The 21,277-nt window shown below is 38.4% G+C and overlaps 1 protein-coding gene across 10 annotated transcripts in view; it reads right to left on the reverse strand.

Moving 5' to 3' along the window:
* CLOCK (clock circadian regulator) overlaps positions 1 to 20,010 on the reverse strand; it is a 124,132-nt gene extending 104,122 nt beyond the window's left edge. For 4 of the 10 annotated variants that reach the window (XM_060416640.1, XM_012179336.4, XM_060416642.1 and 1 more), the window contains exons 1-2: positions 19,884 to 20,010; positions 18,558 to 18,632 (exon numbers count right to left, since the gene is read on the reverse strand). The gene's annotated coding sequence lies outside the window, so the exon portion shown is untranslated. Of the gene's footprint in view, positions 1 to 18,557; positions 18,633 to 18,766; positions 19,150 to 19,583; positions 19,717 to 19,883 lie in introns of those variants that run through there. The other 6 variants (XM_060416641.1, XM_015096242.3, XM_042251045.1 and 3 more) reach the window with 2 other exon arrangements.
* Positions 20,011 to 21,277: the final 1,267 nt, after the last annotated feature.

Below are 21,277 nucleotides of genomic sequence, written 5' to 3' on the forward strand. Positions count from 1 at the left end.
AAAGTGAATTAATCAAGAAATAAACCTTACCTGCCTCCTGAGAAATCTGTATGCAGGTCAAGAAGCAACAGTTAGAGCTGGACATGGAACGATGGACCAGTTCAAAATTGGGAAAGGAGTACATCAAGGCTATAAATTGTCACCCTGCTTATTTAACTTCTATGCAGAGTACATCATGAGAAATGCTGGACTGGATGAAGCACAAGCTGGAATCAAGATTGCTGGAGAAACATCAATAACCTCAGACATGCAGATAACACCACCCTTATGGCAGAAAGTGAAGAGGGACTAAAGGGCCTCTTGATGAAAGTGAAAGAGGAGAGTGAAAAAGCTGCCTTAAAACTCAACATTCAAAACACTAACATAATGGCATTTGGTCCCATAACTTCATGGCAAATAGATGGGGAAAAAATGGAAACAGACTTTATTTCTGGGGCTCCAAAATCACTGCAGATGGTGACTGCAGCCATGAAATTAAAAGACACTTGCTCCTTGAAAGAAAGGCTATGACACACCTAGACAGCATACTGAAAAGCAGAGACATTACTTTGCAGACAAAGGTCCGCATAGTCAAAGTTTTTCCAGTGGTCATGTATGGATGTGAGAGTTGGACCATGAAGAAAGCTAAGCGCTGAAGAATTGATGCTATTGAACTGTGGTGCTGGAGAAGACTCTTGAGAGTAATCTTGGACAGCAAGGAGATCAAACCAATCAATCCTAAAGGAAATCAATCCTAAATATTCATTGGAAGGACTGATGCTAAAGCTGAAGCTTCAATACCACCTAATGTGAAGAGCTGACTCGTTAGAAAAGACCGTGATGCTGGGAAAGATTGAAGGCAGGAGGAGAAGGGGATGACAGAGGATGAGATGGTTGGATGGCATCACTGACTCAATGGACATGAGTTTGAGCAAGCTCCAGGAGATGGTGAAGGACAGGGAAGCCTGGCATGCTGCAGTCCATGGAGTCACAAAGCGTTGGACAATGACAACAACTCAAGAAATAAAAGCAGATCTCAATAAAGAAAAGCCTAGGACCAGGTGGCTTCACAGGAAAAAACTCTCCAAAACATTTAAAAAAGAGTATACCAGTCCTCCTCAAACGTTTCCAAACAATTAAACAGGAAGGAACATTTCCAACTCATTTCATGATGCCAGCACTACCCTGATACCAAAAGCAGAAAAAGACACAACAAAAAAAAATACAGACCAATATTCCTGACGAATACTGATGCAAAAATCCTCAGACAAAGTACTGACAAGTCAAATTCAATAGCACATTAAATGGACTATATACCATGATCACGTGGTATTTATACCCAGAATGCAAGGATGATTTGAACCATGAAAATCAACCACTGTCATATACCACATCAACCAAATGAAAATGGTGGGGAAGATGACTTCAAGTAATGAAGGCATTTGAAAACATCAAACATTCTTTTGCAATAAAAACGCTAAACAAACTGGAAACAGAAGCAAACCACTTCAACATAACAACAGCCATATATGAAATAGTCATAGCTAACATCATATTCAATAATAAAAAATGAAAGCTTCTGGACTGAAAGAAAACTGAAAAATTATGGACAAAGCAAGGATGCCTATTCGCATCACTTGTATCCAACATAGAGCTGGAAATCCTAGCTAAAGCAATTAGGCAAGAAGAGAAACAAAAGTCATTCAAATATGGAAGGACAAAGCAAAAAATTACCTCTGTTCACAGATCGTATGATCTAATATGCAGAAAACCCTAAAGATTTCACACGTAAAAAGATGGTTGAAACAAACGATTTTAGCAAAGTTGCCCAATACAAACTCAACATTCAAAAATCAATTCTGTTGCTAAACATTAATAATGAACAATCCAAAATGGAAATTTAAGTAGACAACTACATTTACAATAGCACCCCCCCCCAAAAAAAATGTAGGAATAAAGTTAACCAGAGAGGTGAAAACGTGTACAATGAAAACTATAAAATATAGCTAAAACAAATCAAAAGACAATCTATGTTTGTGTACTGGAAGACGTGGAAAATTCTTAAAGAGATGGGAATACCAGACCACCTGACCTGCCTCCTAAGAAATCTGTATGCAGGTCAAAAAGCAACAGTTAGAACTGGATATGGAATAACCGACTGGTTCCAAATAGGAAAAGGCGTACATCAAGGCTGTATACTGTCACCCTGCTTATTTAACTTACATGCAGAAAACATCATGAGAAATGCTGGGCTAGAAGAAGCACAAGCTGGAATCAAGATTGCTGGGAGAAATATCAATAACCTCAGATATGCAGATGACATCACCCTTATGGTAGAAAGTGAAGAAGAACTAAAGAGTCTCTTGATGAAAGTGAAAAGGAGAGTGAAAAAGTTGGCTTAAAACTCAACATTCAGAAAACTAAGATCATGGCATCTTGTCCCATCACTTCATGCTAAATAGATGGAGAAACAATGGAAACAGTGACAGACTTTATTTTTGGGAGCTCCAAAATCACTGCAGATGGTGATTGTAGCCATGAAATTAAAAGATGCTCACTCCTTGGAAGGAAAGTTATGACCAACCTAGACAGCATATTCAAAAGCAGATACATTACTTTGCCAACAAAGGTCCATCTGGTCAAAGATGTGGTTTTTCCAATGGTCATGTATGGATATGAGAGTTGGACTATAAAGAAAGCTGAGTGCCAAAGAATTGATGCTTTTGAACTGTGGTGTGGAGAAGACTCTTGAGAGTCCCTTGGACTGCAAGGAGATCCAACCAGTCCATCCTAAAGGAAATTAGTCCTGAATAGCCCTTGGAAGGACTGATGCTGTAACTGAAACTCCAATACTTTGGCCACCTGATGGTAAGAACTGACTCATTGGAAAAGACCTGGATGCTGGGAAAGATTGAAGGCGGGAGAAGGGGACAACAGAGGATGAGATGGTTGGATGGCATCACCGACTCAAAGAGTTTGAGTAAGCTCTGGGAGTTGATGGGCAGGGAAGTTTGGCATGCTGCAGTCCATGCGGTCACAAAGAGCTGGACACAACCGAGTGATGGAACTGAACTGAAATGTTCATACTATACAAAGTGCTCTACAGATTCAACATAATCTCTATTAAAATTTCACTAGCATTTTTTGCAGGAATGAAAAAACAACCACTCATATGATTCATATGGAGTCTCAAAGTTTTCCAAAATAATACCAAATAGCCCAAAAGGTATGTTGAAAAAAATAATAATACTGGAAGATTCACGCTTCCAAATTTCAAAACATACTACAAAGCAATAGTGATCAAGACAGTGTGGTGTTGGTATAATGACAGATATGTAACACCGCTGAAACAAAATACAGAGCCCAGAAACAAATTGTTGCACATATGACCAAATGATCTTCAACAAGGGTACCAAGACTACACAAGGGAAAAAGGACAGTCTCTTCAACAAATGGTGATGGAAAAACTGGATATTCACACAAAAATTAACTCAAGATGGATTAAAGATTTAAACATAAGATATAAAACTATAAAAGCCCTAGAAGAAAACATAGAGGAAAACTCCGGACATTGAACTTGGCAATGCTTTCCAGGATATAACATTTTACTAAATGTTTTCTACACGTTCTGTAGTTCCCTCGCTTCTTTTCTTCATCTTCTGTTGTCTTTCTTTGTGAAATGATGTCTGACCAACTAAAGTTATCAGAGCATTAATTTTAAGTGGCTAATGAGTAGGCTAGTATGAGTGAAAACTCTCAACTGGCACAATAAGACAATCTGCCTTTGGGCAACTAAATTATAATGTGAAGTGATACTCCAATTTACAGTTTAGTATTTAAGGATAAATTAGTAATAGCATATTCCCTAAATACATAGTTTCTGCATTTACTTATGTTAAAAAAATTACTGGGTATATATTATGGCCGGGCATTTTAGTCTACAGCTATATGATTGAACAAGACAAAGTCTCTACCGTTAAAAACTGTGGTTTATGTTAGCAACACAATATTTTCATTTTCATTCTTATAAAATCTACAGAAAGCATTCACTAGCAACATCTGTACAGAATTTTAAAATATCAAGGCTTTCCAAAAGCCTTGTAGTGAGAGATAGAGTGAGCCTAGCTTAAGGATGAAAAGACACTCTCCTCCAAACATATACAGGCACATGGCTTGATGGCAGCTGAAAGAACAGAATAAGCACTTGTTTCAGGCTGGGTACTGTTTCAGTGATGCCATTAGACTTGCTGCATACTGTAAACCAAGTAATCAAAGTAGTACAGTCTATAAACACATTTATAGAACATTTCATTACTGATTTTTATAAACACGCACTAATTTTTTTTTAAGACAAAGACAAATAAGAAAATATCAAAAACATATTGAAAAGCAAAGTTTCAGATTGTGTCTTAAAAGTCAGGAGAGAAGTCCCCAATCTCCTACACCTTCAGCAAGCACTTTGTAATTGGTTTAAGTATAATCATAAAGAGCTTTACTCATTAAGATGATTTAAACTATACTCCAAGGCAGAAAAAAAAAAACAAAACCCTAACATTATGTCTAAAATATTGAATTTTTAAATGCTGGAAAAGCTTTTGGAGAACAAGACTTTTAGATTATAATAAAGACAAATTAGTAATGGCATATTCTCTAAAGCTTTCACTACAATGGGGATCTATTTTCACTCGTTTTGATGATTTGCTACGTAATACTGTTCCTCTAAGTTAAGTGTTTAGATTTGATTCCTATGTTTAATTTTCTTATTTATGTGAAAGGTTAGGTGAATTATGAAACTACAATCTATGGACAGTATCAGAGTGTCACGTTATAAAAACTGGCTTGGCTAGTCTATTTGGAAAACTGGAGAACAAACATTACACACATTCAACAAATGACACTGTGAACTAGTCTGCCTAATATATGCTTTCAAGTAACATTAAATCACAAAGCAAAACTTTTTCTCTTTTCCCCTACCCCTTATCTATAGTCCCTCTCCCATAGTGAATCTGCAAAAAGATGTAGTAATCTGAAAATAGATAATAATTATGGCAATATGTTGTGAGTAAATAATACAATATTAACTGGCATCTTAAATAATAGCAAATACCTTCACTACATAAGCAGTAAAATTTTCATATAATTATTTGTCATAAATCCTTGTTACAGATGTCATTCTTCACTTACATTTAAGATACTTCCTAGAAATTACAGAGAAATTACCTTTGAAATATATCATCAGTGCTCAAGGGCTGTGAGTATAGGCTTTGATTTTTATTTCTTGACCCATGTAAGTCTCCTTTTGTTGTCTGAAAGATATTTATTTAGATTAAAATCTTAAAGTACTCCAAATATTTTGTATGAATCTTTTGTTGTTGTCGTCCAGTCACCCAGTCCTGTCTGACTCCTTGTGACACCATGGACTGCAGCACACCAGGCCTCCCTGTCCCTCACCATCTCCTGAAGTTTGCCCAAGTTCATGTCCATTGCATCAGTGATGCCATCCAGACATCTCATCCTCTGGAGCCCTCTTCTCCTTCTGCCCTCAATCTTTCCCAGCATCAGAGACTTTTCCAATGAGTTGTCTGTTCACATCAGATGACCAAAAATACTGGAGCTTCAGCTTCAGCATCAGCCCTTCCAGTGAATATTCAGGGTTGATCTCCTTTAAGATTGACTAGTTCGATCTCCTTGCTGTCCAAAGGACTTTCAGGAGTCTTCTCCAGCACCACAGTTCGAAGGCTTCAATTCTTTGGAGTTCTGCCTTCTTTACAATCCAGGTCTCACAACCATACCTGACCCCTGGGAAGACCACAGCCTTGACTATACAGACCTTTGTTAGCAGAGTAATGTCTCTGCTTTTCAACACACTGTCTAGGTCCGTCATCACTTATACTGCCAAGAAGGAATCGTCTTCTGATTTCATGGCTGCAGACACTGTCCGCAGTGATGTAGAAGCCCAACAAGAGGAAATCTGTCACCACTTCCACCTCTTCCCCTTCTATTTGCCATGCAGCAACAGGCTGGATGCCATGATCTTAGTTTTTCTAACATTTAGTCTTAAGCCAGCTCTTTCACTCTCTTCCATCACCCTCATCAAGAGGACCTTTCATTTCTCTTCACTTTCTGTGAGTATAGGCTTTGATTTTTATTTCTTGACCTAAGTAAGTGACCTTTTGTTGTCTGAAAGATGTTTATTCAGATTAAAATCTTAAAGTACTCCAAATATTGTATATGAATCTTTTACTAACTACTGAAATCAAATTAACTATTTTTATCAATTAAAGATAAGTAGTATACACCCAAAGTCACATACTTTGGCTTACCATCCACATTCGTAAATGGAAGAGAAGACTGGCAACTGGTGTCTGAAAAAAATTACTATGTTCAGTACAAATTAACTGTCATCAAATTTTAAAGAAAGGATGCTTTTTACTTTATGCAAAGGAATAAAGTTGCACTTAACATTTATTGAATAAGAAGCTATTATGCAGAGAGTTTATAAGCTGCTTTTATTCTGTATGTGTATCCTATTAGTCTCTTAAAACTTGCATATTAAAACAAATAGTAAAAAACTGTAGTCCTGTTCCCTATAAGCAATCACTTTCACTTATGTGTTATAGTTTTTATATTTATCTCAATAATTATAGATAACATGTCTGTCTTTATTCCTTGATTAACTTCAAATTTTGTCTACTGACTCCTTGCTATAGAAAAGAAGGATTTAGCTCACGTGTACTATCTTCAGTCTGCTTTCTTCTCTCCTCATTCCAAGAGCAATCAATCCTATTTGAGTATTTGAGATGTAATTAGTAAGACTGAGAAACTGAATTTTAAATTTTACTCAATTTTAATGAATTTAAATTGCTAGATGTGGCTAGTGGCTATCATACTAGATAAGTAGTTCTAAATTATTTCTATCTTTAGGAATGTACCAAAGTTTTCTTTATGATCTAGCACTCAATCAATTTTTGTATACTTTCTGTAAGTGCTTGAAAAGAAGGTATAGTCTCTATTTTGACAGTAGGATTCAGTTTATCCATCAAATTTTGCTTATTAATTAGGACATTTAGCTGTTCCATAGCCTTAATTTTTTGTTCACTTGATAACTTCAGTCTAAGAGTCATTATAAAGTCTGCCAGCAAAGTTGATCTGAATAACTTTCTAGGATCACTTTTACTTTTTGAATATTAACACTATACTATTTTTGCACATATATTTGGTATTTCTTCATTGTAAATTATAAACTTCACAATCAAAATACCCATCTTTGTCTTATTTAATTCCATCTTCTCTTTATATTTACACTTTACCGATTGCTGCCATTTAGAGCTAAGTCATGTCCAACTCTTTGTGACCCCATGGACCACAGCCCACCAGGCTCCTCTGTCCATGGGACTTCCCAGGCAACACTGGAGTGGGTTGTCAGTCCCTTCTCCAGGGCATCTTCCCCTCCCAGGGATCAAACCCACACCTCTTGCATTGGCAGGCAGATTCTTTATCACTCAGCCAGCAAGGAAGCTACTCTTTACCAACAGTTGTTATTTTAATGAGGTTTTTACTAAATTGCTTTTATAATCATATCCACATGTAATGAAGTTAGTCTTCCAATTCACGGTATCTGTTAGCTCTCTACCATAAGCTATGTTAATATATTAAGATAAACGTTCTCATCACCAGATTTCAACCAAAAACATGATTTTTTTACTGTCTACCTTTCTGCTGTTAGGTACACTTCTATTACTACACCTCTTGATTTTAAATGCTTTGGCCTCCTAGGAGGCAACTAGCATACTCAGCACACATTCAAGCTCCTACCTTCTTTCCGCCTTTCTTTCTGAAACTGTTCATTGGTTATGAACATGATATAAAAAGCAGGCTGAAGTCTGCTCAAATATCAGTTTCTCACTGAAGAAATTTCTCTATCCACACACCTTAAAATTACACATCCCTCCCTCCCCATCCCCATACTGCGACCTCCTACACCCTGATTTGTTTTCCTCCATAGTACTAATCACCATCTAACATAAATTTCTCATCTGGTTTACCCCAGTTGTAATCTAAGCTCCCCAAGGGGAGGCCTTTTTGCATTCTTTGTTCTCTGTTGCAATAACCAGCAACACAACAGAGCCCAGCACACAGCAGATGCTCACCAGGTATCTGCTGAACAAACAGGGTAAGTCCACTACTAAAAGTATATTCAAAAATTAAAGGCCTAAGTAAATACAGAATTGTACTGTGCTTATGGTACTGAAGAACTTCCATTACCAGGTTTAAAGCTACAGTAATCAAGACTTTAAGATGCTGATGTTAGGATAGACATATGGTCATTACATAAAATAGTTTTAAAAAAGACCCACACACATGTGACTGATTTTTGACAAAAGTAACAAATAATTCAGTAGAGAGAATAGTCTCTCAATTAATGGCGTAGAAAAACTGTATATTATGTGGGGAAAAATTTTTTTGTAAGAATCTCTACCATAGGGCTTCCCCCACTGGCAGCTTCGTGGTAAACAATCTGTCTGCCAATTCAGAGGACACAATTCAGCAGTTCGATCCCTGGGCTGGGAAGATCCCACATGCTGCAAAGTAACTAAGCCCGTGCACCACAACTACTGAGCCTGTGCTCTAGAGCCTAGCGCTACAACTCCTGAGCCTACATGCCACAACTACAGAAGCATGGGCACCCTAGAGCCCATGCTCCACAACAGGAGTAACTGCAATGAGAAGCCCTTGCACTGCAACCAGAGAGCAGCCCCTACTCACCCAACTACAGACAAACCCACACAGCAACGGAGATCCAGCACAGTCAAAAACAGATAAATAGATAATCTTCAATTAAATTTAGAAAACTGGAAAAAGAACCTCACAACACTTTCTTCATTTCCTATGTAAAAATCAACTGAAATGAATCATGAACTTAAACATAAAAGCTAAATTATAAAATGCCTACAAGAAAACATGAGAGAAAATCTTTGAGATAGACATATTTCTTAGATAGGACCCAAAAATATGAAGCATTAAAGAATTAATAAATCAGATTTCATCAAAATTTAAAATTTTATTCTTCAGATACCACTAAGAAGATATAAAGGGCAGCCATGATGATCTTTCACAATTCTAATATCTGATAAAAGTCTCATATCAGAATACAAAAAACAAAAACAAAAAAACTCAGTCATGAACAAGCAACCCAGTTTTTTAAATGGGCAAAAGATGTGAGTTGACACTTCACAAAGGAAAATATATGAATGACCAACAAGCACATGTAAACGTATTTAATATGTTAACCACTAGGAAAATGTAAGTTAAAATGACAATGAGATATAACATTACACATCCACTAGAACTGCAAAAATTTAAAAATGCTGACAATACCAAGTGTTAGCAAGAATGTAGAGAAACTGAAAATCTCACATTGCTGAAGGGAAAGTAAAATAGTACAACCACTTTAGAAAACAGATCCTCAGTGCCTTACAAAGTTAAACATATAATTATCACATAACCCAGCAATTCTATTCCTACATTCGCTGAAGTGAAATAAGAATACGTGTCTAAAATGCTTAGCAGTTTTGTTTATGATAGCCAAAAACCGGAAGCAATCTAAAAGCTCAACAACTAATAGTTATAAACAAATTATGCCATATCTCATACAGTGTAAAATATTCAGGAAAAAAGAGAAACTACTGACACAGGAGAGTGTCAAAAGCATTATACTAAGTGCAAGCTAGACCCAGAAGGCCATACATTGTATTAATCTCAATTATACTACATTGTGTGAAAGGAAAAATTGTATTAAGAAACAACAGATGGGTGGTTCCCAGGGAGAGAGGTGGTTGCTGGGAAAGACTGAGGAAAAGAGAAGGGGGTGACAGGGGATGAGATAGTTGGATGGCATCACTGATCCAATGGACATGAGTTTGAGCAAACTCCAGGAGATAGTGAAGGACACGGAAGCTTGGCATGCTGCAGCTCACGGGGTCACAAAGAGACACAACTTAGCAACTGAACAACAAGGGAGAGAGAACTTTTCAGGTTGACAGGAACTTTCTGTATCTTGATTGTGGTAGTGGTTACAAAAACGCATACATCTATGAAAATTCAACATGTATACTTACATTGAGTGAATTTTAACATATAAAAATTATATCCCAATAAATCTGCTTTTTTTTTCTTAAAATAAATTTGGCTTTTTTTGCTAGGTCTGAAACTAAAACCCCACTACCTAAAGCCTAGAAGAAGAATGTTTAATACAAAATCGCTCATGAAAATTGAGTTCTTCTGTGAAGCTTTAAAAATCAATAGGGAAGGAGTTTCCTGGTGGCTTAGTGTTGGGATTTGGCACTACTGCTGCCATGGCCTCAGTCTGACCCCTGTCATGGAACTGAGACCGCACAAGCCACAACCAAAATATTAAAACAACAACAACAAGGAGTTGTCTACATCTGAGTAGGATGCAACAGTCTGCAGCAGGCCAATATCCTTCTTGAGAACAACTAGAAAAGCTAAATAAATTATAAAAATCATATTTTTAAAGGCAGTACAGAGATGTCCTTAAAGCATGGGAGACAAGAAGGTCTACAACTCCAAAGAAGGGGAAATTTTTTCAAGGTGTTTAGATGATCTGCTGTTGTCTTTTCCCAGGGGGTATTTCCAGATTACAGGATGGGGTGAAGGCTGAAAAACTTGAGATTTGGCCTGCATGAAATGCTGCTACTAAGGAACCAAGAAGTCAGGAAAGCTTTTGGTGTTCACATAAGGCTGGAGTAACAAAAATGGGAAACTGCAGGGACCTCAAATTCAAGGATATTTGCTTAAACAATGCAGGGTTAAAAAGCTAAATAATAACTGAAAAACTTGAGAAGTAAAGTGAAATTTCCCACCTTTGGCACTATCAAGGGGATAAAGACTACCAGGCTTTGAAATGAAAGTCTTAGAAAACCACACCCTACAAATAACATAAAGAAGAGTATCACCAAACTACTCAAATAGCAACCCAGCCTTCACATAAATTAAAGTGACTGACTCTCTATTCTATCTGCCTGAAAGAAAATGTAAACACCCTCTGGCAGAACATACTTGGTAATGCTTGCTTTATTTTGTTTTTTAATTCACAATGTCTGGCATTCAATCAAAAATTACAAGACATAAACAAAAATAATCAACCAACTTGACCTAAGTGATATTTATAGAACACTCCACCCAACAACAGAATACAAATTCTTTTCAAGCACACATGGAGCATTTACTAATGCTAGCATTTACTAATCCAGATGATATTCTGGGCCAGAAAACAAATCTCAACAAATTTAAAAAGATCCAAGTCATAAAAGTATATTCTTTCATCACAATAGAGTTAACTTAAAAATAACAGATCTCTGGAAAACCCTCAAATTTTTGGAGACTAAATAATATAAAGAATCTATAGGCCAAAGAAGACATCAAAAAGTAAAATAAAAAATTCTGAACTGAATGAAAATTGAAAAATATATAAATATTAAACCTGGTAAGCAATATTTAAGGGAAATTTATACCACACATATATTAGGGGGGAAAGATCACAAATTAATGACCTCAGCTTCTATCTTAAGAAACTAGAAAAACAAAACAAACTAAGCTCAAAGCAAGTTAAAGAAAGGAATTAAGATCAGAGAAGAAACAAGGAAACAAAAAACAGGAGAACTAGAGGAAATCAGTTAAACCAAAAGCTGGTTCTTCAAGAATCTTAATCAAAGTTAATAAATCTCAAGCCAGACTGATCAGGGAAAAAAGAGAGAAGACACAAATTATCTACATCAGAAATGATACCAAATCTCTGTAGATTATACTGATATTACACTCACAATACATTCTGCTGCTGCTGCTGCTAAGTCGCTTCAGTCGTGTCCGACTCTGTGCGACCCCATAGATGGCAGCCCACCAAGCTCTGCCGTCCCTGGGATTCTCCAGGCAAGAACACTGGAGTTGGTTGCCATTTCCTTCTCCAATGCATGAAAGTGAAAGTGAAGTCGCTCAGTTCGTGTCCAACTCTTAGCGACCCCACGGACTGCAGCCTACCATGCTCCTCCATCCATGGGATTTTCCAGGCAAGAGTACTGGAGTGGGGTGCCATTGCCTTCTCCTTATTTAAAGGACAACCCACTCCAGTACTCTTGCCTGGAAAATCCCATGGATGGGGGAACATGGCAGGCTACAGTCCATGGGGTCGCAAAGAGTCGGACACGACTGAGTGACTTCAGTTACTTCACTTACTTAAGATATAAACAACTTTACTAATTCAACAACTTAGACGAAATGGGCAAGTTCTTTGAAAAACCTGTCAACATACAGAGAGAAAGAACCCCACAGCTATATGAAAAACAATCATCAGAAAAACAATGTATGTAGATGAATGGATGATGCAGATACTGAAATTATTTAATAGACAAATATGTACACAATTATAATCAGTATGTTCAAGAGAACTGATGTTTATTAAAAATCTATAAAATAGGACCAAACGGATGTTTTAGAACTCAAAGTTATAATATAAAATTAACACAACATTTTCACTTGGAGAAAAATAAGGTAGTTTTTGGTGTACTGTAAGACAGTTCATTATAAGATATCCAATTGACGTTCGGAGAGAAAAAAATTTTTAAGAGACATTTGAAACATGAAGATAGGGTATAATAAATATTTAAATTAGAATCCACAAAGGATGAGACAGGCAGAAGCAATAATTGAAGATGTAATGACAGAGAACTTTCCAAAACTAAAAGGCACCAAGCTACATATTCAAAAAAGCTCTAAGAACCTTAAGCAAAATGCAAAGAAAACCACACCTCAACACTGTCAAATTGCCAAAAAATAAGAGAAGAAAAAGCATTCTGAGAAGTCCTTTGAGAAAAATAGAAGACATTATTATTAGCAAGACATACACTGATACATTACCTTCAATAAGTCTTTAAGAGAAAGAAGACAATAAAATAACTATCAATGTAGAGTTCCATACCCTGTGAAAATATTATTTTAAAAAGGTGAAATTAAGATGTTTTCAGACAAACAAAAAAGGAAAAATTCACTGTCAGTAGGTAGACCAGTATTAAAACACATATTACTAAAGGAAGCTATTCAGACAGAAGGAAAAACTACCCAGACAGAAACACAGAAAACGCAAGAAAGGAGAACCCTGGAAAGAGTAAATATGAACAAAAATTAACTGTCCAAAACCATACTGTTTAAAATAAGTATAAATAAAATGCAGAATGGTAATAATGCAAAAAGATTGGCATATGAGTTAATGCGTAAGAAACAGTCATTACTGGAGAATGGTAAAAGTAATAATTTGAACTATCTGTATTATAAATAATTTGTATTGTAAGTCAAGTATGCTTATTGTATGCAACCTCAAGAATAACCCTTACTGGTATAATGAAAGAATATATAACTAACGAATTAATAGGAAAAATGGGGAAAAATTAGATTAACACACAAAAAAGCAAAACAGGAGTGATAAAAAGGAATGTAAAACAGACGACTCAAAGAGATGTCAAACTCAGCTATTATTAGCAAAAATGTAACTATAATAGACCCCTGAGTAACATAGGCTTAAACTCCCTAGGTTCACCTGGGCCCAGATTTTTTCCCAATAGTAAATAAATACTTGAGTAACACATGAACTGTGATTGCTTGAATCAAAGAATGGGGAACACTGGATACTGAGGAACCACAAAAGGGGCCAACTATAAGTTATAAGTGGATTTTTTACTTTTCCAATCATGCAGAGAGTTAGCGTCCCTAACTGCCACGTTGCTCAAAGGTGAACTGAAAACAAAGTAAAAGACTAAAACTAAATTAAAAAAAAAAAAAAAAGGCCTTCCCAGGTGGCTCAGTGGTAAAAGAATCTGCCTGCAATGCAGGAGACTTTGGGTTTGATCCCTAGATCAGGAAGATCTCTTGGAGATAAACTATATAAGTTATAAAATAAAATCTGAGTTCTAACATTTTGCATTTTAATTTGTGGGGTTTTTCCAAAGTAACCTCTAATATTATTTCAACTAAAATTTAAGTTTCAACATAGGAAAAACAAATCACCAGTCTTTCAAAACTCTACTTGGCAAAGGGATTTCAAAGAAATATGCAATACCAAGCATCTTGGCAACATTTTCTAATAACATTTTCATTGTTCTAAGTTACATAAAAAGGTCAAGTACTCTCAAATTCTGGAGAAGGAAATGGCAACCCACTCCAGTATTCTTGCCTGGAGAATCCCACGAACAGAGGAGTCTGGCAGGCTACAGTCCACGGGGTCGCAGGGAGTCGGATACAACTGAAGTGATTTAACACACACACTCTCTCTCAAATTCTCTACATAGAAACAAAATTTTAAGCAACTCACGGAAATTAGGATTCCCGTCTCAAAAAGTAAGAGCCATGTTTGGTATACACTATGAAAGTAACAAAACAACAGAAATAACAACAGCTAACATTTTTTATTGAACAATTAACTATATGATACTCATTGTTCTACATAATTTGCATGTACTGTTTAATCCTCACATAATATTATGAACTAGCATTATTGTCATTTCATAGATGAGAAACTGAGGTAACATTTGTCCAATCACTAGTAATAAAGCCAGGATGTGAACCCCAAGCAGGCTAGCTGTAGAGCCCTGCACTCTTAATCACTACACCAAGCTACAAACGTAAGTAATTAAGACCTTGTTAAAATAGTTTGCTGTTATTGAATTTCAGGCAATAAGTAATAATTATCTTTATTCAACATAAAACCAGATATTTTAATGATCTGATTATGTCACTGAAAATAAATGAACAAAAGAAATAAACACCTAAAAACTTCCTATTTTTGTGACAAAAAAGTAAAAAGTAGTTGCTATCAAAATAGTCACAGAAACGTGAGTAAACATGTAACTTCCAAAAACATGACAGAAGACACATTAAAACTACTGCACTGAGCTTTAATATCATATCTATTTTCTATTGAAAATAGGTTAAGCAGTTCTTCTCCCTGACTTAATCTAGAGGATACAGATACCTAAGAGGTGTATAAAATGTCACAGAAATCCTACAGAAAGATAATGTCAGTTCTGTGGGTGAAAGTATTCTTTCTTAGTATTAAGATTTTCCTTTTAAGGAAGTTTTGAAGCAATCAAACACACTCTCTGTAAAAAATATTATAGCTTAAATTTTAATGGAGAATGTTCAGCCTGCTTCATAGATACCTACTCTGTTTTTCAGAAATATTTCTGAAAAATAAAAGGTAAATCACATTCTAAACAGTATCTTATAAAGGTTAAAAATAATACATAAAAATTTATTTTTTAAAAGCAATTTTTCTATAAACTTCTAACACTTAAAATAGTAAGTAGAATTACATCTTTGTGAAATACACACCTAAAACAAGTAATAACTCAAAGATGACATTATACTTACAAGGATGAGCTTAGGTAATCTAATATTCATATAATCAAAAACATAGAGAAAAACAGGAATCTCTTACCCACCTAATTCACAGAAGTTACACCCAACAGAGCTATAAAAATGACTAACAGATGGTTGTAAAGTAACCTATAAATATAAATGACATTTTAACAATTACAGTCAATTAGTAAGATTAAATTGTTCTGACACTAAAAAGTTTTCTATAATTTATTCAATTCCACCTAGAATTTTAGACTCAGAAAAGGATAAAATATAAAGTACAATCCTGGGACAATGCCTACAAGAAACTATGAAAGTTTCTCTCTTTTTTTTTTTTTTTTTTACTTTATACATCTGCAAGGAACTGGAAAGAAATACAAACAATAGAAGGTAATTTTGCTGTAATGAGGAACTTTGACAGATTTTTCACCATAATGCTGTTTGCTTTCATAGTTTAAAATATTTCAGAATATAAGTATTTTATTTGACACAGCACAAGAAGTAAAAAATATGGGGGAGCAGGTACATTAAATATGTGCTTTGAGGAAAAAAAATGATAGGAAAAAACAATTTACTTTTAATACTAACACTGCCTGAAACATCAGATGGCAGACAACAGTTAACCGGCAGAATTAAATCTCCTATTCTCCAAATCCTGAAATCTAAGAGAGGCTGTATTATAATTACCAAGTAAAACATCAAATGGTTCTTTCTAGTGGGAGAGAGTGAAAAAACAAAAATAAGCTATCAACTAGTGCCTGCTATGAGGACACAACTTAACTCCTTACTTTCTTCCCTCTTAAGAGCTAAGACAAGCTAAATTTGCTCTATCCTTTCCTATTTTAAATGTCACGAAATATCTCTACTCTCCATTCAAACTCCATGTCCACAAAAATAAAAAGTTGGAAACAGTCTCACTCTTACAAACCTTAGGTACGTTTTTCTTCTGGAATCTGTCATTTCCTAACTTGTGTTACAATCACTACACACATGCTCTTTCAAGGGTGTGTGAGCACTCAGTCATGCCCAACTCTCCAGGGAAGGGCCAACTATACTGCATCCTTCTATGTATCTCACAGGTTAGTAAAGAGTCTTCACTAATAGCCAACTCTATCACCTAAAAAGAAGGAAGTCTTAGTAATTATTCTCAGCTCGGTTTAAAAACAAAATGAAACAGAACAACCACCAAAAAACACCTCTGGAACTGTTAGAAAGGTAATGTTCTGAGAAGAAGTATGTATACAACTTGTCTGCTGTCACTAAAGCAAAAACCAGACCAAAAAGCTTCTTCTCCTGTTCCCCCTGCTGGATTCCTTCCAAGTAAATCAATGTCTCTTAGTTAAAGACCAAGCATGCTTAGGTTCACATCAGAGGACCAGGAGAGGCTCAGTTGCTTAACTTTCTGACATATCCAATCCAGGTCATTTCCCTGTCCTGTGAGTAGTAACAGAGCTCACAGTAGAGACAAACTAACAAAGCAGACAATCAAGACAACTTAATTTTTGAGATTAAAAGTCTATGTAAATACACAGAAAAAGAACTCAAAGGTTATATAACAATGTAACAGTAGTTATCTCTGGGGAGAGATGTGAGATAGAAGTGAAGTATGTAAAAAGCATTGTCACCTATTATAAATACATTGCATTGTTTACATTTTTCCTGAACATTGACTTACTTCTCTAATGTTTTTCAAAAAGAATGAACAGACATATATGGAATTCAAATGAAAATTAAATGCCATTTGCAGAAATTTGACTACCAGAGACCAACAGATCAAAGAGAAATAACAAAATTATCCTATCCTCCAAAATAAAAAGGAATGCTACACAACAAAAATGCCCATAGCAACTGTCACCCACTACTCAACATTCACGACTCTGATTATACGATATTAGCCACCAGAGGAATTTTGAGTACCCTCCCCCCTGAAACTACATACTGTTTTCAGCAACCCATTAAGTCATAAAAAAATTTTAGCGTTTGCACCAACAGAACATTGACTCTCAACTTTAATTCTCTGTAAGTACTATATCTATATACAGGATCTCTCTCTAAACACACACACATATAAATTTACATGCAGTTCATGTCTGACCGCCTTGAGAAAGTATTTCCCCATCTGAAAAGCAAACTATCTAGAGAACCAATTCCAGTGTCATTTTAATGGAGAGTTCATATTCTCCAACTGTTTGTCATCACAACTTTGGGGTTAAAAAAAGTAAAAGTAAAATTTTATACAACTAGGATTTCTGGGGGAAAAAAAGCAGCAAGAAAAACTATGCTCTGAACACAGCATAAGCCAAAATGTCAAATGTAAATAATGTCATATATTTTAGCAAAACAAAATATGACTAAACATTTTTAAAAGTTAAATTTGTAACATTAGCATCTTAAAAACTGGAGCCTAGATAGCCATACTTAAAACTTTCTGTCAAGTTTAGGTCGTTTCCCCTTAAAAAAAAAAAAAAAAAAAAAAAAAAACCACTAAGAGAAACCATATTAAAAATGGCCAAAATTACTACAAACTAGGAAAGAAAGAAATTATTTTGAGCAAATTATTTTGGAGAGAAGGATTTTTGTTTAATCTAGTTTACGAACTCATAATATAGTCACAAATACTTTAAAATATAAAGGCATACAGTGTACGTGTCATTTCCCACCATCCCCTCATCAGGTTACTCCGCCCTCTACCCAACCATTATCAATTCTCCGCTATCCTCCCCCGCCAGTTTCTTTATACTTATAAAGACAAACCCAAGTTTATATTCCTATTCCATGGGTGCCTCGTTATCACACAAAGTAGCACGTTATTCACGCTGTCCTATATCTTGTTTTTTTCACTTTATAACATACTTTGGAGATCTTTCCGTGTCATTACACACAAAGCTTCCTCATTCTTTTTCACAGCTGATTATGACTACAACTTTCATCTTTCTTCAGGCTAAACTTTAATGATATTCTATACAGTTAACTACTTAACACCTGAGTTAAGTTTCTCCCCCCAAGATCTAAAAACAGACAAAGCAACTCATTATTTAAATTACATCCTTTTTAGAACGTTTCTTTTCCAACCAGGTAGACGGGAAAAGTCGCACTATTTTATCACTTAAAATAAAGGTACAAATTAGAATGTAGACTTCAAGTGAAATTACCTTTTTTTGATTGGGGCATCAGCGTAACAGCCAAATCAACAATGACTAAAAGTTCCTTCTAGTGCTTTTCTTTCACTGTAAAAGAAAACATTATTGTTGCTTTTCTAAGGTTAGAAAGCCTTCAAGTCGTATAGCGCGGCATTCTAATAGCAAGCAACCGCCACCTGATTCGATCTTTCATTCCCCAAGTCAGAGGCCGAGGTTTTTACCTTTCAGGATTCTGCTATTAGCAACAGGACGACTTGCACACCAGCGAAAACGCACTCAAGAATGTAAGCTCTGCGGCGCTACACATCGGAAATTACACTCCCGGGGCCAGCACGCCAGGACAAGCTAGAGTCCAGCTTCGCAGGCGAAAAGGTTTCCACAAGAATCAGCCGCCGCGGTGACCCGGGGCGGGCGGGCGCGGGTGGACTCAAGGAAGACCGGCGCCGCCCCGGGAGCGTTCGAACCCGCGCAGCGGCTCGAGTCGGACGCGAGGAGTAGCGCGTTCCCCGGGGACCCAGCCCCGGAACCGCGACCACTAACGGAACCAGCCCACGGGCGGCGGCGGCCACCGCTCGGACTGCGGGCCGCGGCGCGCGGGCCGGGTGCCGGGAGGGCGGGGGTTCCCCGGAGGAGCTGGCCGTCCCGGCGCCCCATTGGGCGCCGCTCCAAACGTGCCCGAGTTGTGACAGGAATAAAGTGGGTCACAAGGCCTAGCGGGTCCCCAGCGAAAGCCCTCTCCGCACCGGCTCTTCGGCTCTCCCCGCCCCTCTGCCGCTCGAACCGGCCTCAACCCAAGGGCGCGCTCCGGCCACCCGACCCCGCCGCGCACCCCAATCCCACCCCTGCCCCGCAGGTAACCCCAGCTGTCCCGAAAGGCCCTTCAGACGGGGCGGGCCTCCACCCCAACTCCCGAGAAAAGACACTCTCGAGCGATAAGCAAAACTTGGGCTTCAGCGCCAGCCCGCCCCTCCCCTGGCCGCCGCCCCCCGGCCCCACACACACCGCCCTCCCGCTCCCCCCACTTCCCGGCGCCCTCACCGTGTGGCTTGCGGCGGCTCCGGCTTCTTCCCTCCCCCACCCCGGAGTCCAGCTGCGGCGACTCGGAACCACTAGCCTTGCAGCGTCCTGAAGGCGCTGCGGCTCCCTGCTCTAGCAGCACCTGAGGCTGAGTGGCGCCCCCAACCCACCCCCCAAAAATTCACCGCTACAGCCGCCCTCAACTCCTCCCCCTCCCTTCCCTTCCCCTCCTCCACAGGCACCGGGACCACGCATGCGCCGCTCAGGCAAGCCTGCCGGCGGACGTCAGGCCCCAGGCCCACCCGGCGGGGCGCCACTCACCGGGAGCGCGCACGCGTCGGCGGCCAGATTTCCTTCGCGCTCTCTGTCTCGGGGGTTTCCTTTTTTAAGCCGGTAGCCGCAAGACGAGTCTGTGATTGCGCTCCCTCCCGGCGCATGCGTAGTCAGTGACCCCTGCGGGCTCCGACTGCCGGCGCTTTTCTTTCGTCCCTCCCCTCACTCTCTCTTTCCCCAGTGCGTCTTGGTGCGCATGCGATGTGCCCCGTTAGGCAGCTCGGAGCTGCGATGGGGATCCCGGGCGCCGGAGGAGACTCCTGCTCCCTAGGGCTACGCGTCTGCGCGATCCGCGGCTGCCGCCGGGCGTGCAGGAAAGCCAAGATCCCCCCGGCGCCCCGTTCCTCGCACCGGTTACTGGAAAGCAGGGGAGGCGGGGCCTGGTTAGCTGCGGAGGGTGCGGCCGGTCCCGGGAGTTTTAGATCAGGGTGGCTTTGACTTTTACCCTGGATGCAGGAAGCGAGGACAGAGGAGAGTTTCATGTGCAAGGGATCCCGAAGCCAAAAAGGGGGACCTTCTCTTTCTCGAAAACCAAATCACTTTGCCAATGCCAGGGGAAAAAAAAATCGGGCGGGCGAAAAGAATTTTCCCCCTCATCCAGTGGCATCACTTGCGTTTCGTCTCTTGGGACTGGAAGAGGGCGTTTGTGAAGGTGACTGGCACTCCAGACTCCTCCTCTCTCTTCTGGAAGTGCACTGCTTTAGTCGCTTCTTTTTGGAGAGTGGGCCTGGGGATATCGGACGTGAGTCCTTGGCTGGAGGGCCGAGGCCAAAGAAGATAACGGACGTGCTCCTTTGGAGATTTTTATCTAGCCTTAAGGAAGATGGGAGATAAACCAGGATCCTAGCTTGTACCTTCCTTCCCTTGTAGAAAAACGTGTGAATGTTTTCCCCCTTATCTTAGGGGGAAATTACTTTCTTTGATGGTTAAGACAGTTGGTCCGCAAGGGAAAGCACCTTTCAGTAGCTAAAAATTATTGGGAAAAAGTCTACACTCCTAATTCCTAGTAGTTTTCATATTTTAATGATTGTTCTTTGAATTTGAAATAGAAGCCATTTTTTCTTCTTTCAAAAAAACTTGTGACTATAAAATCCTCCCTCAAAGGTAACATTCATCTCAGTGAACACTTCAGATTCTTGCTGTGTACTCAAGAGAAAAAGAACATCGATTGAAATTGAGAAACTATTCAGATCCCTTATCATTCACCAGAGGATTCTATCCGGAATGGGAGAGCGTGATAGAGTCATCATATAGCAGACAAGATTTTAGTAGACATTTTTTCCTGCTTAGCATTCATTCCCTATTCTGAGGCTGGAGCAGGACTCCAGAGGAAAACACATTTGAGTTAATCCTCTACCTTAGTTTGGATTTAACTAAGAAGG

The sequence above is a fragment of the Ovis aries genome, chromosome 6 (assembly GCF_016772045.2).
Source record: "Ovis aries strain OAR_USU_Benz2616 breed Rambouillet chromosome 6, ARS-UI_Ramb_v3.0, whole genome shotgun sequence".
NCBI lineage: Eukaryota > Metazoa > Chordata > Mammalia > Artiodactyla > Bovidae > Ovis > Ovis aries.